This window comes from Chroicocephalus ridibundus, chromosome 5 (assembly GCF_963924245.1).
Source record: "Chroicocephalus ridibundus chromosome 5, bChrRid1.1, whole genome shotgun sequence".
NCBI lineage: Eukaryota > Metazoa > Chordata > Aves > Charadriiformes > Laridae > Chroicocephalus > Chroicocephalus ridibundus.
The window spans coordinates 8824800-8837246 of NC_086288.1; the positions used below are offsets into that span (position 1 = coordinate 8824800).

At 37.3% G+C, this 12447-nt stretch overlaps 1 protein-coding gene across 5 annotated transcripts in view; it reads left to right on the forward strand.

Annotated features, from left to right (window-relative positions):
• LRBA (LPS responsive beige-like anchor protein) overlaps positions 1-12447 on the forward strand; it is a 414612-nt gene that overhangs the window by 115898 nt on the left and 286267 nt on the right. The gene's annotated exons all lie outside the window — the stretch shown is intronic.

The window sequence follows — 12447 nt, forward strand, 5'->3', positions numbered from 1 at the left end:
TTTAAACTTAAGGTTATGTGTAATAGGTAAAAAGATTATGTGCAAGGCCTTTTGATTAAAAAAAAAAAAGATAGTAATTGTGTCTGTTCATTCGGAGAGAGAAGATGCTAAGGGTTTTATGTTACCTTACTATTGAGCATTTACATAACCTTGATGGTGGTGTGCCTAAGTAATTCTGCGCTGTCATTTTTGTAAGATAAAATAGGATCGATAAAATATTAAGGTTATAGAAACAGATTGAGTTCTGCATCTTGGCATGCTGAATCCTCTGGGATGAATAGAATTTTTCCTTTTGTGTAGAGGTTATGAAATGAGTGATAAATACTTTTGAAACCCTGTCATTCTTAATTGATTTGACAAGTACTAAGAATTTGAGAAAAATTTAAGAAAGCAACCCTGGTTGTCAGCAGCTGGGGGCATTCTACATTCCTAAAGGCGAAGTGATTTTAGATGTGTAAGAACCTCAGAATTGCCCGTTCCTGTGGTTAGAAAAGAGCCAGAGTCGAAGGAGCTTTCTTAAAATTGTACATGCTGTATTAATTGGATTGTCTTTTGGAGTTTCTTGCTTTCTTTTTGGTAATTAAATGGAAGACTGTTTTTATTGAGCCTTTCTTTTGGTGCCTTAAAAATGATACCTTTCTGGTAGTAAATTCCCCTACTTAAAACTTTAAAATAGCCTTTTTTAATGGGAATGGTATTGGTCTAGAGGTCAAGGGTTCTGACCCATTTCAAAACCTTTGACCTTCATTTACAACCCTTATGGTTTGCTTGCCTGACGAATAAGGATAATGCAAAATTAATGTTTCTTCACATCGATTTATTCGTTTTAGTGCCTATATTGCCAAATTTATTTAGAGTGTGCTGATAGACATTTCATGAATACAAATGAAAGAATCATAGAAGGTGTGAAAAATCGATAGTCTGCATTGTCAATAAAGTGCAATAAGAACAATTACTTCTGGAGATTACACCTAATAGATTTTACAATGAACTAGTGAAGAGTAGTTATGTTTTCTAGTGAGCTTATTATTAATGAATGTATCTAGAACTTTGCTCATCTAGTTTTCCTGAGATTTAATATTCCTTATGGAACTTTTGGAATTTAGAGATGGTTATTTTACATGTGGCAGTTCTGGAAATGGACATTGTTCACGACTTCTAGAATATGAATTTGCTGCTGATTTGAATTGGAAAAGAATCCTTGCTACCAAGAAATCCATATACAAGTTTTACTATTCATTTGCTAATGTGTTAAGAGTAAAAGTAATCTGAGTATTAAATATGCGCCTGACAGCTTGGTATTACCATTTAAAAAATTAGTTTTCAGTATCCGTGCTGCTTGTATCCATAATTAGGGGCTGACCTTTCCTTCTTTTTTTGGTAGGATAATCTAATCTTTTTTAAAATCATGTTGTGCTCTGTACTGTACGTCACTTGTTTGGTTTTGGGAAGTGGAAAGGATAAGGAATAAATGACGTGCTCTAATGCATCTATTTGTCATGTGTGTCACAATGCCACTTAATGCTAATCTAATCAAATTGAGGATATCGTGATTGCTTAGCAGCGCTAGTTGCAGAGACTGAGGTTGTTCTTTGTGCAATGTAGAAATAAACCAATAAAGTCACAAAGACCTCAAAGTCTTTTTAAAGTTACATAGCAGCTGTAATTTTTGGCAGAATATGAAAAATGATGTGAGAAATGAATCTAAAATTAGCTCCAGATGTATACAGATTGTTCTGGGGTGATAATTACATTTTTCACTTTGAATTTTCCTAATTCAAAGAGGTCAGCATGGCAATCACAGAAGTGATTTATTTTGTTAAGAAGTGAACTGTCTTTTGCTACATGAAAGCTTGAGAGATATGAAATTGAATTTCAAGCCGACATTTTACAGATACTGGGAGGAGATGGGGTTGAGCTTGATTGATTTTTTTTTTTTCCTTTTTTTTCTTTATTCCTTTTTTTTTTTTAAACCCAAGATAGGGTGGGAAGTGAAGTGATATTCTTTGCTAAAATTTTAATTAATTTTTAAGAGGAGATGGAGAGGATGAAGTGCCAAAGATCAAAAGATCAGGTCAAAAACTAGTTTTTAATCACATAAATAATGTGGCATAGTTACAAAGTAAGTATCTGCAAATTTGATTTAAAACTTCACAAATTTGTCAGCCATCATTTTATGAAATTGAAAGATTACTCTGATTAATATCTTTGGTGTTTTTTATGCTAACCTCTTTCTGAAAATTTGTTTTAAATATTGTGTACGTGATGTAAGCACTTGGATTGTCTTTCTGAAACATCTGAAATTTTTCTGCTGTTTATTTAGATTTATGGCTGGAATATGTTTTTTTTCCTTTCTCAGACGTGCAAAATAGAATAATATTATCTCTCAAGTAATTTCTTCATAGAGTTGTGAAAATAAAACTCTTTCACAGGGGAAGTGATTTTAAAAAAAATTGAAATGATACCATTCTGTGAAACTATTTGTGACACCTGGTTAATTTCTTCTCTTGTGTAAAGTTCCTACCTTTAGGCATATGGAGAAAGACCGCTGCTTTTGTATTTTAGTTTTGTGTTTATGTGTTGATACGTTCTTTTATGTTTAACGCAAGGTAAAGAGAGAAACAGGTGGTTTGAGACACAGACAAAAGGCTTTCTCTAAGACGAAACCAGTTGTGTTTTTTGATAGACACGCTACATTTTGAGATGTGTCTCTGTGTGTATACTTGGATTTATATAAATCTATCAAAACATAAAGAAATCCTTCATTTAATATTACTGCAAAGTGTTCCTGCTTATTTGACATTAATATCATTTTTGAAAGAATCGACGTTGCATTCAAGGCCACTTTATAAAAGCGTTGTGTTGCTCATCCTAATTCAGTCTGACACACATTCCAATAACACTACCTCCCTTCCAGGGCTTAAAACTAAATTTATGGCTGAGCATTGTGAAGTGCATCATTTAAAAATGGTTTCAACCCAAAACATCTAATAAATAAATAATGTGTATGGCTACTCAGTAGCAGACTTTCCAGACTAGAAATCATTCCATCGGATACTCAACAGTCCACTATCGGAGAGGGCTGTCAGATAAATCTTATAGTAGCTGCGTTCATGTCCTGTAAATCACATGTTATTGTCTGAGCCTTCTGCCAGGTCATCTATTCTTTTCCCATTTATCAGAAATGCATACAGTACAGTGAACCTAGAAGCACCATCTAGTCTGGCCTGGCATCCTGTCGGGGTAATTAAACCAGCCAAAAGAGAGAAGTCCTGTGTCTATTATCCCTTTTAAATGAGTGACGTCAGAATGTTAAAGGTGCTCCTATGCTATTGTGAGACAAGGCTTCTGCGTGGAGAAACTGTGATATCACCCCTGAATAAAATATTTTCATCCAGAAGGACTCTCGCTCTATGCTTAAAACACGAAGGGGCATTTATGAATTGAGTGCATGTTTATCCATGAAGCAAATATGCTACTGTGCTTCCTTTCATTTGTCAGATATTTTCTTGAAATCCATGACTAAGTAAGAAAAACTGTGTTCTTCCCCACTCTCTCATGAAGGTATTAAAAACATTTATCCGTTGCTCACACACATGAAGCATTTGTCCCATTATTGTACCTCCAAGGTGAAAAGGTACAAAAATAGGTGAAATAGGTTCCATAATTTTCCTTCATGCCTCTGAATTTACAGAATTTGCAGCACTTGAAAAATGCTTCTTTCGGTAGTAAATCAACGGAATTGTCAGTGGAATATGTGTAAGAGAACTAATTAGGTGGTTCTTGTCAGATCCATCTTTGACTTAAGAGCTTTTTTTTCCTACTGAATCTAAATTTTCTAGACCATAAAATAAACTTATACTAACTGACTCAAATACTGTTCAGCTCTAGTATCACTTTTTAAAATTGGTGGAATGCCACCCAACCTTTCTAAAAGTTTGCAATTAAGAATTAATGAATACTGCAACAACTTTTATGACGCTTTTCACCACCGTTACCTGCACATATGCCCTGCTTGTTGGTGCAAGGTATAAAAGCTACTTGGTTCCTCCTTTCTCTGCCCCTTGTTGTTTCAAAGGGATTAAGGGCACGTTCTTGATAGCTGATGGCATATATAAACCCAAGACCAATGTTTTAATACATTTACTCTCTAGGTATTTTATCTTCGAGAAATATTAATATGATATATTGCAGTATAACTACACAGCTGTAGCTATTAGATTTATATTGGACCTTGATAAAGTATATCTTTCATGGGGAGATGGAAGAGGGAAGCATAAACTCTGATACTCCAGATTTTTGTGTGTGTGTGCAGTGATAGCGTCTGCACATATGGCCCAATGAAATATGATTATGGCTGAATATGTCATGCGCTGTGCTGATAGTTTTTGGAGTTGTTTTTTGGAGAGAAGAGCACGATCCAAGGCAGCGCGTGTGCATCTTAAAAATACAGCAGAGGCTGATTAGTAATACTAAAGCAGAAGAAAATTACACTATGAAAGTTGGTCTTACTGCCTGTGTAGATGAACTTATAGGCCTTCAGCTTGCTTTTTTTTTTTCTTGTCTATCTCAACTCACCAAACCAATTGTCAGTGGTTAAATGGTGAAACGTTTGAAAAAGGTCTTTCTTTAGCGTGGTCTTTCTTTAGCGTGGTCTTTCTTTAGCGTGGTCTTTCTTTAGCGTGGTCTTTCTTTAGCGTGGTCTTTCTTTAGCGTGGTCTTTCTTTAGCGTGGTCTTTCTTTAGCGTGGTCTTTCTTTAGCGTGGTCTTTCTTTAGCGTGGTCTTTCTTTAGCGTGGTCTTTCTTTAGCGTGGTCTTTCTTTAGCGTGGTCTTTCTTTAGCGTGGTCTTTCTTTAGCGTGGTCTTTCTTTAGCGTGGTCTTTCTTTAGCGTGGTCTTTCTTTAGCGTGGTCTTTCTTTAGCGTGGTCTTTCTTTCATGTGCTACTAAGTCACTTTGCTAACGGATTCTGTTGCTTGTAAAGAAGTCAGTATTCATCTTTGGCATGAGCAGTATCTTAGTTGCATCATATCTCTTACTGTCATAAGGAATCTTAATTATTTAAACAATATCAACACGTGCCATGCAGTCATGCACCCGTACAAACAATATGATGGCGTATTTCCCTTAAGGAAAAGCAATAGGATGGTAGTTAAGATTTTGATTTTTTCAGGGGATTTTTTGCATGCACGCAACCCTCCTCCACCCTAGTACTTAAATGTTTGTAAAATGCAACAGGATCTTCAGGCTTTTCTGGGTATCTTGTACTCAGAAAAAAAAGCTTTGTATCAACGATCCAAATTCATTACCTCGGGAACGGCTTTCTGCTTTTCTGCAGCGTGTTCTAAAGTGTGGTAAGCCTTTGAATTACTTGGAGATCTTAGTTGGTGTAGAAGATGGCTGGTGTTCAGTGTTTGTTACTTGCAGAGAGAACACGTTATACTGATGCTCTGTGATCTGCACTGGTTCCTAATTTACTTTTAAGTGCAATTTGATGTGATGGATAACTATAGTGATCACTATGAAGTTTTAATTGAATTGGGTATAGGTTATCTGAAGGGCTGAATCACTAAGGTACCACAGCAGCTGAACTCGACAGAAGCACCAAAACTCTAACAATATCCGGGTTTAGATAGGAAGAGAATAAATGCAGTTTGAATACTTTTTATATGCCCCAAGTGTTTAGATTATTACATTTTCATCAAGATAATGCTTTTCAATCTAATCACTTCTGTGTTCTAACAGCTGAAAGTAAATATTTAAAAGGATCTAATAATCCTTTAGATCCACGATGTAAGAAATCTGTGTGTTTTGTTTTGGTACAGAGGGTAGATTTTGTAGGGATTTTGTAAGATGCCAAATGACTTCCTATCAATTTTAACATGTGTTCTAATTTTCTTTTAAAAGCCTTTTAGAAGATATCAGGAGTCAGAAGTTTTTCTTTTTATACAGTGTGAACTTCTGCAAAAGGATCTTTGTTTTTACCGAAGACGAATGTAGCTGTATTTGAGTAAAAAAACCCCAAGCACATCAGTAATAGACTGCTTTTGTGATAAAATGGTTAGAAACATAACTGTTAGGCAAACGAACATGATTTAGATCTTAATAAAGAAAAATAGAAAAAAGGGCTTCCCAAAGTCTAAATTGTTTAGTTCAGGGGAAGACATTGCATGAGTCATGCCCTTGAGCGTTTGCCTTGCCTTGTATTGCTAACTTTCTCTGCAATGTTACGAAATTTTCGGTGTTTCTCATTTAGTACGACGGCACTGTATTGAGATGCACGGAAAAATACTTCACCTGCGTGCGTGACAGAGACTTCGTAGTGTACTTTTATTCTTGTTTGGTTTTGTTTTGCTTGCGCTCTTTTGAAGAATTTGAGCATTGGAAGAATATCTCGCCAGCCTAGCTTTTTGTAGAGGTGAGGTGGCTGTGGAAGGAAGTGAGGGTGTTCAAGAACATCTTACTCAGCTATGGATTATTTAGATTCTGAAGCTGCCTCAGGTCCGCTCCAAGTGGAGCTAGGCGTATTAATCTGTATAAATCTTAACGTTTGAAAACATGGGATTGCCAAGCATGTTATTAATTGTTATGCAGGCAGTAGTAGGAACACTCCTAGTGTAACCTTGTAACAAATGTCACATGGCCCTTGTAACTGTTATACAAAATGGAAGATTCTTATCCTATTCTTCTTTAAGGTGCTATTGGATGGAAAGTAGTTGGGAAACGTGCATTGAGCTTTATGTACAGTGCTGCTTCAGGATATTTTCAGTGAAGTGATTTTACGTTATAAACTATTTCCTTTTCAAAAACTCTTGTGACTCTTTTCCCCCTGCAATGTATATTTTCGTTTACGGTGACTTCGTTTTGCAGGATGGAGACTGTGGTCAAAGCTAGGGAGAGGGGAACATAGATCCCACAGTAGGCAGGGGCTGTGCTATCGAAGTATAGAGGTTTCAATTAATGTTTCAGGTAATAGTTATTATTATCACTAAGTAGAATAATCTGCCGGAGGAAAAATTTCAACGTTTCCTCCCAAAACAGCTAGTAGTCCAGAAGCTTAAGGGCATCTACCAGGAATGTGGAAGAGTCCAGTTTTGAAAGAAATTAAGCTCTCTTAATCTGTAAAGGCACCGTGGTGATTCATCTGCGTTGTCCTCAGTTGCAGTTTCCTTCTTTGGTTGTGATATATGAAGCCATCAGTTCTTTTCTGTAAGATCTTGGGGATAAAGTTTAGGGCTTCTGCATTCTCCTGCACCGCAAGGCACTTGATGGCAACACAGCGAGCTGTTTGGCCAGTGGTCAGTAGGCTTAGCTCTGGAGAAATGGAGTGAAAGGCCTGGAAGATGTGGGAGGGCACTGGCCGTGGAATCCAAACTCCTTAAACACAGTCCTTTAGTGCTTGGATTTTAGATACTATCTTGTCAGTAAGTTTCTTTCTAACAAAACAGAAGGTTGAATTATCAAATCTGTTGTCTAGATCCCTTGGATTCTCTGTTACACTTGATATACCTGGGTTTCTTTTTATGAATGGTGTAGCTTCTTTCCTTCACAAGTGGGAGTTTTACCTCCGTCTCTGAGGATCTCACTGTGGGTGCTGAAAATGTATATTAACAACTTTCATGCTTGGTATGTGTCACTAAGCAGAGTACTTGGAATAATTACAAATGGATTACTTGTACTGTGGATATTTTGCTGCTTGCTTCACTGAACTATGTTATACATTCTAAGTGTTTGAAACTGGAGATCAGTTTGGTAGATAGCTGTCTGAAGTGCAATTCTGATAAGATTGAAATAAATGGAAACAGCTGGGAAAACCTTTCCTTTGAACTGGAGTATGTTGAAATTACATTTTAAATTAGGTGCGTATATTATTTTTTTTCTTTGACTTAAGCGGTATGTAGATTTTGTGTCTCCAGAACTAGGTTATTGTAATATATTCTGTGTGAAACGTCAGGGTAACGTAAAATTTGTCTGTTGGAATTCACTCCTACTTTGATTTCCTGTTGCTTTCTAAATTGTTTGAAAGTTTAATTGCCTGTAATTGCCTGCAATATTTAACCTGTTGAATTCCACTGAATTGCTTGGAGAGCACTCTAACATGGTTAAATAGGAGTTTCTTTCAAACTCCTATTATTCTTCATAATAATCACTGAAGTTCACACTTCTTGGACCCCTTAGCAAAGTTTCCTGTGCTTAAGATATATTTGAATACTGTCTTTTCTCTTAGGTGTAGTTATTGGCTTCAGGAATAATGTGCTTTGCTTACTATTAGTATGGCCTCCAGATATGAAGTTTAAAACAGCTGTGTCCGTCACTGGCTAAATTTAAAAAAAATAAATTCTGATAGAATATTGTTTCTTGCGCGCGTCCGTCAAGTGGATGCGTATCGACAGTTTGCTTACTAATAGAAACGAAAGAAGTTTATAATCTAGACTTTGCTTTTGCCTTATGTGTGGAAATAGGTTGGAATGTATTGGGAATGATTTGCCAATACCGCATGAATAATAAGTGACCTTTTCTTGACTTAATGATGCAATAAGCACTTTATAGTTATATCCTGACAGGTAGTAGTCGCCCTAGTTAAAATGTGTGAGCTAGTACTTTGGCTTTATCTCCTTATATCTTTCCATAATTCTTAGTCTAGGAGGATATTTTAAAGGCTTGCTCATTCCACAGTGTGGAGATGAAATGCATGTTGTGGAATTTTAAGACGAGTAAAAACTGTGTTGTCTTACACTTAGTATGAGAAAAACAGAAGAATATCTGATATGTTACACTTCTCTTAAATGGGGATGATGTTTTTGTGTATTAGATAAAAATAATCATCAAAGCAATAGAAATGGCTTCCTAACTAAAACTCATTTCATCTAGGCCTACTTTTGACCTCCTGGAAAATGCCTTCTGCAATTTGCAGCTGCTGTATTTTGAAATGTTCCACAAAAGTAAGCTCTATTAGCTGCAGCTGCAAACTGAGAAAAGTAGTCTGAAAGAACCAGGTTTTTTTGGCTTATGCTACACAGCTGTTTTCTGGAAAGTAATTGCGAGCTCTGTGGTTTTGAACAAAAATTAAAAAATACGTTTATACGTAAAGGAATTGGGATGGGTGCTATATATTAGACTAAGAGGGTGTGTAGAGAGGTACAAGTGGATGGGTGTAGTAAAGCCATGGTATTTTAGTGTGGACTGATGTAAGTGTTGCTTCTTGGAACAATACACTTGGAGAAGCCAACGTGACTTGCAGACTTTGGATAGAGGAATGGATAAAAGATAGGGTTAAAAACCATAAAACTGTTCTTAGAAGTAGTTTGCCACAGTGGAGTGGAGAGAGGTCATCTTACTAAAACATAATTGTTGCCTGCAGTAAAGTTCTGGGGGGAAAATGAGGACCATTTCTTTTTTCCTTTTTTTTTTTTTTTTTACAATCTTTAGTGATTGTTCTATAGGCTTTTCAGATATTATAGGCTCTTACTAAGAACAATTCTCTTGAATTGGTGTGAGTTTCATGGAAAAGATGTCTGTTACAGCTAAAAATATTAGTCTTTAAAACTGTGCTGCTGAGAATTTTTATGATTAATACATACATTTTTATGTTTAGGGAGGAGAGTGGACTGTCTAATGTAAATGTGAGCCTTGGGGGTGTGACAGGGGAACAGGACAGCTTCATTTCCATGAATGTACACTGCTGCAGATGTTCAAAAGTAAGGGAACATAATTTAGCTTCAGAAGCAAGACTTTTCTGAAGAAAAAAGGCATCCTGTTGCTTCACCAGCACACTAGGACTTAAAAAAACATCACCATTTAAGGTGAGTTTTGTGCAGTGAGAGCACACCCTGTGGCTTGGCAGTCTAGTCAGAAGGATGATACCATGCTGACTTTATAACTAGATCTTTGAACAATATTCTCATGGGTGGTAAATGCAAAACAAAGTAATATCAACTGGCACTTAATTCAGTGAGCTCCCTGCTGATGGGGCTCTGCACTGAAATGGAACTCTTCCTGACAGGAAGTCAGCCGCGAAGTGTGGAGACCTCTGAAAATAAAGTGTGCTTTAATTTGACACCCTGCTGTTTTACAGCTAGTCTGTTTAATTTGAGACTATGGAAGGAAGGTTAGTGGAGGGGAGGGGTATGAGATTATGGAAAGTTCAGTGAGCGGCAATGCTTGTTGCTGACTTTATGTTGATTACAAATATGTGAACATTTTTGTTCCTGTTAATAAACCAAATAATGTGTCTCTGTTTCCAAGCAAAACTGCTTAAGAAACTTACGATTTGGGGAGCAGTGCTATTTACTCAAAGTTCTGGCAGGAGCAGCTTTGCATAGTGGTACTGTTCGGTTTATTGTTTAATCTTTAGTCTTATTTATACTCATCTGTGCCTTTTTACATATCTCTGCAACTGCAAAAACATCTGTCTCATCCAAGATGTTGATGATGCACTAATCTTTCAATAAATATTTTAAGATAACTTGTTTAAGTGAAAAAGCTTGTAATTCAGATTATGCAGCAATCAATATGATATTGCGGTGCAAGTCTGTTAGGCATTAAATCCTAGTTCCAAGACGAATTTGATTCAGAAGAATCAGTTGTATTTTCCAGTACCTTCTGAATATTTACGAAGACATTTATTTTGATTTCTACTTAAACCAGAAATGGTAATATTTTCCTTTCTGGAAGATTTGCTTGGTGAGTGCAGGGGGGGATTTGCAGTGAAAGGAGCAGATTATTATTTATCATGTTTATTGTAGCAACATATAGGAACAGATGAGAATAGAGCTCTGTGTTGCCTGGTGTCGCGTAGCAGTGGAATAATGGACACCCAGAATACTTTTGTCTAAGTGAAGACAACAGATGCAGAATGAGGAAGGGAATGTAGTGTGCAAGTGGAATGTAATGAAAGAGACACACGTTAGTTTTCCCACTTTTTTTTTTTTTAAATTTGATTTGATTTAACATCTTTTTCTCTAAAAGATCTGCATTAGGATAGGGCTACTCAAGGGAGTGATAAGGGACAGGTTTGGACATCCTGTCTTTTGAGTGAAGAGCTGGAATTGATTTACACACTTTGATTTTATTCCCTCAAAGGTACAATGATAGCAGGAATCTTGTTCATTGTTTGCGTGCATTTGTTATAGAATCATAGAATTGTTAGGGTTGGAAGGGACCTTAAAGATCATCTAGTTCCAACCCCCCTGCCATGGGCAGGGACATCTCCCACAAGATGAGGTTGCTCAGAGCCCCATCCAGCCTGGTCTTAAAAACTTCGAGGGATGGGGCTTCCACCACCTCCCTGGGCAACCTGTTCCAGTGTCTCACCACCCTCATGGTGAAGAACTTCTTCCTAACATCCAATCTGAATCGACCCATCTCTAGTTTTAATCCATTCCCTCTAGTCCTACCATTACCTGACATCCTAAAAAGTCCCTCACCGGGTTTCTTGTAGGCCCCCTTAAGATACTGGTAGGCCACTATAAGGTCTCCTCGGAGCCGCCTTTTCTCCAGACTGAACAACCCCAACTCTCTCAGTCTGTCCTCACAGGAGAGGTGCTCCAGCCCTCTGATCATCCTTGTGGCCCTTGTCTGGACACGTTCCAGCACATCCATATCTTTCTTGTAGCAGGGGCTCCAGAACTGGACGCAGTAAAAAATTTTTTTAAAATAATTTCAAGGAAACATCGTTCCCATCGATATCGCAGGTGTGAAACTCATAGATGGACTTGGCTGAGCGCCGGTCATCCGCCTGGGCACACACCCTCCTCACCGAATCCCGTGCCGCCCCCCACAGCAGCACCCAACCCCGTCCCATCGCTGTTATGAGAGTTTAAATTGAAACTAAGCTACGTTTGGGGAAAAGGGTCATATAAATGGGCTTTTAGCTCCAAAATAGTATTCACTGTGTAGATTGTTGAGTTTTTCATTAGTTAATTTTATTTAGCTAAAGCTTATCAGGCGTTGAGCAGGAAGGTTGCTGCTCTTTGGTGGTGGTGACGGTGTATGTCGCTATCAGTGGGATCAGTCCATCACTACTAGGGCAACTGTGCAGCAGTGAGTATGCTGTGATTTTCTTGTACTTACAAGTTTTTGAAAGACGTTTTTTCCATCTAGTGGTTTTACAAAAACTCAAAATCACAGTGAAACAAAAAAGCACTGAAATCAAGAGGCTGTTGCCTTATACTCCTGCTATTCCTTGATTTGTTTTCCTTTCTCCATAAAAACGATACTGGCACTGCAACTTGATTATTTGGATCTCTTCCCTTTGTTCATCTTATGTTGTCCCTTTTCCTCACTTCTGTTCTTTTGACTCATCTCCTTTGACTTATAGTTTCTTGCTTCCCGTTTCTGCATGTTTACAGAACTGCTTGGTACTTTGATTTCTCAATTAACATTTAAGATTTCTGTTCCTATTCTTCCTGAAGCTACTGTCTTTCAGCATTGAAAATAGCTGACGGTTA